Here is a 7,292-nt window from a genome sequence, read left to right on the forward strand (position 1 = left end):
ATAGGATACGATAGAGGATAGGATAGGAAAGAGGATAGGATAGGATAGAGGATAGGAAAGGATAGAGGATAGGATAGGACAGAGGATAGGATAGGGGATTTGATAGGATAGGATAGAGGATAGGATAGACGATAGGATAGGATAGAGCATAGGATAGGATAGAGGATAGGATAGGATAGAGGACAGGATAGGATAGAGGGTAGGATAGAATAGAGGACAGGATAGGATACAGGATTGGATAGGATACAGGAAAGGATAGGATTGAGGATAGGATAGGTTGGAGGATAGGATAGGAAAGAGGATAGGATAGGGGATTTGATAGGATAGGATAGAGGATAGGATAGACGATAGGATAGGATAGAGCATAGGATAGGATAGAGGATAGGATAGGATAGAGGATAGGATAGGATAGAGGATTGGATAGAATAGAGGATAGATGATAGCATAGGATAGAGGATTGGATAGGGGATTTGATAGGATAGAGGATAGGATAGGATAGAAGTTTCGATAGGATAGAGGATAGGATAGGATAGAGGATAGGATAGGGGATTTGATAGGATAGAGGATAGGATAGGATAGAGGATAGGATAGGATAGAGGATAGGATAGGATAGAGGATAGGATAGGATAGAGGATAGAGGATAGGATAGGATAGAGGATAGGATAGGATAGAGGATAGGATAGGATAGAGGATTGGATAGAGGATAGGATAGGATAGAGGATAGGATAGGATAGAAGATAGGATAGGATAGAGGATAGGATAGGATAGAGGATTGGATAGGATAGAGGACAGGATAGGATAGAGGGTAGGATAGAATAGAGGACAGGATAGGATACAGGATTGGATAGGATACAGGACAGGATAGGATACAGGATTGGATAGGATACAGGAAAGGATAGGATTGAGGATAGGATAGGATGGAGGATAGGATAGGATAGAGTATAGGATAGGATAGAGGATAGGATAGACGATAGGATAGTATAGAGGGTAGGATAGGATAGAGGAAAGGATAGGATAGAGGATAGAGGATAGAGGATAGAGGATAGGATAGGATAGAGGATAGGATAGGATAGGATAGAGGATAGGATAGGATAGAGGATAGGATAGGATAGAGGATAGGATAGGATAGAGGATAGGATAGGACAGAGGATAGGGTAGGGGATTTGATAGGATAGAGGATAGGATAGGATAGAAGATAGGATAGGATAGAGGATAGGATAGGATAGAGGATAGGATAGGATAGATGATTGGATAGAGGATAGGATAGGATAGAGGATAGGATAGGATAGAGGATAGGATAGGATAGAAGATAGGATAGGATAGAGGATAGGATAGGATAGAGGATAGGATAGGATATAGGACAGGATAGGATAGAGGGTAGGATAGAATAGAGGACAGGATAGGATACAGGATTGGATAGGATACAGGAAAGGATAGGATTGAGGATAGGATAGGATGGAGGATAGGATAGGATAGAGTATAGGATAAGATAGAGGATCGGATAGGGGATAGGATAGGATAGAGGATAGGATAGGATAGAGGATAGGATAGGATAGAGGATAGGATAGGAAAGAGGATAGGATAGGATAGAGGATAGGAAATGATAGAGGATAGGATAGGACAGAGGATAGGATAGGGGATTTGATAGGATAGGATAGAGGATAGGATAGACGATAGGATAGGATAGAGCATAGGATAGGATAGAGGATAGGATAGGATAGAGGGTAGGATAGAATAGAGGACAGGATAGGATACAGGATTGGATAGGATACAGGAAAGGATAGGATTGAGGATAGGATAGGATGGAGGATAGGATAGGATAGAGTATAGGATAGGATAGAGGATAGGATAGACGATAGGATAGTATAGAGGATAGGATAGGATAGAGGATAGGATAGGATAGAGGATAGAGGATAGGATAGGATAGAGGATAGAGGATAGGAAAGGATAGAGGATAGGATAGGACAGAGGATAGGATAGGGGAATTGATAGGATAGGATAGAGGATAGGATAGACGATAGGATTGGATAGAGCATAGGATAGGATAGAGGATAGGATAGGATAGAGGATCGGATAGGATAGAGGGTAGGATAGAATAGAGGACAGGATAGGATACAGGATTGGATAGGATACAGGAAAGGATAGGATTGAGGATAGGATAGGATGGAGGATAGGATAGGATAGAGTATAGGATAGGATAGAGGATAGGATAGACGATAGGATAGTATAGAGGATAGGATAGGATAGAGGATAGAGGATAGGATAGGATAGAGGATAGGATAGGACAGAGGATAGGGTAGGGGATTTGATAGAATAGAGGATAGGATAGGATAGAAGATAGGATAGGATAGAGGATAGGATAGGATAGAGGATTGGATAGAATAGAGGATAGATGATAGGATAGGATAGAGGATAGGATAGGGGATTTGATAGGATAGAGGATAGGATAGGATAGAGGATAGGATAGGATAGAGGATAGGATAGGACAGAGGATAGGGTAGGGGATTTGATAGGATAGAGGATAGGATAGGATAGAAGATAGGATAGGATAGAGGATAGGATAGGATAGAGGATAGGATAGGATAGAGGATAGGATAGACGATAGGATAGGATAGAGGATAGGATAGGATAGAGGGTAGGATGGGAAAGAGGATAGGATAGGATAGAGGATAGGAAAGGATAGAGGATAGGATAGGACAGAGGATAGGATAGGGGATTTGAGAGGATAGTATAGAGGATAGGATAGACGATAGGAAAGGATAGAGCATAGGATAGGATAGAGGATAGGATAGGATAGAGGATCGGATAGGATAGAGGGTAGGATAGAATAGAGGACAGGATAGGATACAGGATTGGATAGGATACAGGAAAGGATAGGATTGAGGATAGGATAGGATGGAGGATAGGATAGGATAGAGTATAGGATAGGATAGAGGATAGGATAGACGATAGGATAGTATAGAGGATAGGATAGGATAGAGGATAGGATAGGATAGAGGATAGAGGATAGGATAGGATAGAAGATTGGGTGAGATACAGGATATGATAGGATAGAGGATAGGATAGGATAGGATAGAGGATAGAGGATAGGATAGGATAGAGGATAGGATAGGATAGAGGATAGGATAGGATAGAGGATAGGATAGGGCAGAGGATAGGGTAGGGGATTTGATAGGATAGAGGATAGGATAGGATAGAGGATAGGATAGGGCAGAGGATAGGGTAGGGGATTTGATAGGATAGAGGATAGGATAGGATAGAAGATAGGATAGGATAGAGGATAGGATAAGATAGAGGATAGGATAGGATAGAGGATAGGATAGGATAGAGGATAGGATAGGATAGAGGATAGGATAGGATAGAGGACAGGGATAGGATACAGGATTGGATAGGATACAGGAAAGGATAGGATTGAGGATAGGATAGGATGGAGCATAGGATAGGATAGAGGATAGGATAGGATAGAGGATAGGATAGACGATAGGATAGGATAGAGGATTGGATAGGATAGAGGATAGATGATAGGATAGGATAGAGGATTGGGTGAGATACAGGATATGATAGGATAGAGGATAGGATAGGATAGAGGATAGAGGATAGGATAGGATAGAGGATAGGATAGGATAGAGGATAGGATAGGGCAGAGGATAGGGTAGGGGATTTGATAGGATAGAGGATAGGATAGGATAGAAGATAGGATAGGATAGAGGATAGGATAGGATAGAGGATAGGATAGGATAGAGGATAGGATAGGATAGAGGATAGGATAGGATAGAGGATAGGATAGGACAGAGGATAGGATGGGATAGAGGATTGGATAGAGGATAGGATAGGATAGAGGATATTATAGGATAGAGGATATGATAGGATAGAGGACAGGGATAGGATACAGGACTGGATAGGATACAGGAAAGGATAGGATTGAGGATAGGATAGGATGGAGGATAGGATAGGATAGAGGATAGGATAGGATAGAGGATAGGATAGGATAGAGGATAGGATAGGATAGAGGATAGGATAGGATAGAGGATAGGATAGGATATAGGATAGGATAGGATAGAGGATAGGATAGGATAGAGGAATAGGATAGGATAGAGGATAGGATAGACGATAGGATAGGATAGAGCATAGGATAGGATAGAGGATAGGATAGGATAGAAGATAGGATAGAATAGAGGATAGGATAGGATAGAGGATAGGATAGGATAGAGGATAGAGGATAGGATTGGATAGTGGATAGGATAGGATAGAGGATAGGATAGGATAGAGGATAGGATAGACGATAGGATAGGATAGAGGATTGGATAGGATAGAGGATAGATGATAGGATAGGATAGAGGATAGGATAGGGGATTTGATAGGATAGAGGATAGGATAGGATAGAGGATAGGATAGGATACAGGATAGGATAGGATACAGGAAAGGATAGGATTGAGGATAGGATAGGATGGAGGATAGGATAGGATAGAGGATAGGATAGGATAGAGGATAGAGGATAGGATAGGATAGAGGATAGGATAGGACAGAGGATAGGGTAGGGGATTTGATAGGGTAGAGGATAGGATAGGATAGAAGATAGGATAGGATAGAGGATAGGATAGGATAGAGGATAGGATAGGATAGAGGATAGGATAGGACAGAGGATAGGATAGGGGATTTGATAGGATAGAGGATAGGATAGGATAGAAGATAGGATAGGATAGAGGATAGGATAGGATAGAGGATAGGATAGGATAGAGGATAGGATAGGACACAGAATAGGATGGGATAGAGGATAGGATAGGGTAGAGGATAGGATAGAATAGAGGATAGGATAGGATATAGGATAGGATAGGATAGAGGATAGGATAGGATAGAGGAATAGGATAGGATAGAGGATAGGATAGACGATAGGGATAGGATAGAGCATAGGATAGGATAGAGGATAGGATAGGATAGAGGACAGGATAGGATACAGGATTGGATAGGATACAGGAAAGGGTAGGATTGAGGATAGGATAGGATGGAGGATAGGATAGGATAGAGGATAGGATAGGATAGAGGATAGGATAGGATATAGGATAGGATAGGATAGAGGATAGGATAGGATAGAGGATAGGATAGGATAGAGGATAGGATAGGATACAGGACAGGATAGGATAGAGGATAGGATAGGAAAGAGGATAGGGTAGGATAGAGGATAGGAAAGGATAGAGGATAGGATAGGACAGAGGATAGGATAGGGGATTTGATAGGATAGGATAGAGGATAGGATAGACGATAGGATAGGATAGAGCATAGGATAGGATAGAGGATAGGATAGGATAGAGGACAGGATGGGATAGAGGGTAGGATAGAGTAGAGGACAGGATAGGATACAGGATTGGATAGGATACAGGAAAGGATAGGATTGGGGATAGGATAGGATGGAGGATAGGATAGGGTAGAGGATAGGATAGGATAGAGGATAGGATAGAGGATTGGATAGGATACCGGGTAGGATAGAATAGAGGATAGGATAGGGGATTTGATAGGATAGAGGATAGGATAGGATAGAGGATAGGATAGGATAGAGGATAGGATAGGATAGAGGATAGGATAGGATAGAGGATAGGATAGGATAGAGGATAGGATAGGATAGGATAGAGGATAGGATAGGATAGAGGATAGGATAGGATAGAGGATAGGATAGGATAGAGGATAGGATAGGATAGAGGATAGGATAGGATAGAGGATAGGATAGGATAGAGGATAGGATAGAGGATTGGATAGGATACAGGATAGGATAGGATAGAGGATAGGATAGGGGATTTGATAGGATAGAGGATAGGATAGGATAGAGGATAGGATAGGATAGAGGATAGGATAGGATAGAGGATAGGATAGGATAGAGGACAGGATAGGATACAGGATTGGATAGGATGCAGGAAAGGATAGGATTGAGGATAGGATAGGATGGAGGATAGGATAGGATAGAGGATAGGATAGGATACAGGATAGGATAGGATAGAGGATAGGATAGGGTAGAGGATAGGATAGAATAGAGGATAGGATAGGATATAGGATAGGATAGGATAGAGGATAGGATAGGATAGAGGAATAGGATAGGATAGAGGATAGGATAGACGATAGGGATAGGATAGAGCATAGGATAGGATAGAGGATAGGATAGGATAGAGGACAGGATAGGATACAGGATTGGATAGGATACAGGAAAGGGTAGGATTGAGGATAGGATAGGATGGAGGATAGGATAGGATAGAGGATAGGATAGGATAGAGGATAGGATAGGATATAGGATAGGATAGGATAGAGGATAGGATAGGATAGAGGATAGGATAGGATAGAGGATAGGATAGGATAGAGGACAGGATAGGATACAGGATTGGATAGGATGCAGGAAAGGATAGGATTGAGGATAGGATAGGATGGAGGATAGGATAGAATAGAGGATAGGATAGGATACAGGATAGGATAGGATAGAGGATAGGATAGGGTAGAGGATAGGATAGAATAGAGGATAGGATAGGATAGAGGATAGGATAGGATAGAGGATAGAGGATAGGATAGGATACGATAGAGGATAGGATAGGATAGTAGATAGGATAGGATAGAGGATAGGATAGGATAGAGGATAGGATAGGATACAGGATAGGATAGGATGGAGGATAGGATAGGATAGAGGATAGGATAGGATAGAGGATAGGATAGAGGATTGGATAGGATACAGGATAGGATAGAATAGAGGATAGGATAGGGGATTTGATAGGATAGAGGATAGGATAGGATAGAGGATAGGATAGGATAGAGGATAGGATAGGATAGAGGATAGGATAGGATAGAGGATAGGATAGGATAGAGGATAGGATAGGATAGAGGATAGGATAGGATAGGATAGAGGATAGGATAGGATAGAGGATAGGATAGGATAGAGGATAGGATAGGATAGAGGATAGGATAGGATAGAGGATAGGATAGGATAGAGGATAGGATAGGATAGAGGATAGGATAGGATAGAGGATAGGATAGGATAGGATAGAGGATAGGATAGGATACAGGATAGGATAGGATAGAGGATAGGATAGGATAGAGGATACGATAGGACAGAGGATAGGATAGGGGATTTGATAGGATAGAGGATAGGATAGGATAGAAGATAGGATAGGATTGAGGATAGGATAGGATAGGATAAAAGGATAGGATCGAATAGAGGATACTATAGGATAGAGGACAGGAGAGGATACAGGATTGGATAGGATACAGGAAAGGATAGGATTGAGGATAGGATAGGATGGAGGATAGGATAGGATAGA

This window comes from Halictus rubicundus, unplaced genomic scaffold (assembly GCF_050948215.1).
Source record: "Halictus rubicundus isolate RS-2024b unplaced genomic scaffold, iyHalRubi1_principal scaffold0110, whole genome shotgun sequence".
Lineage (NCBI taxonomy): Eukaryota > Metazoa > Arthropoda > Insecta > Hymenoptera > Halictidae > Halictus > Halictus rubicundus.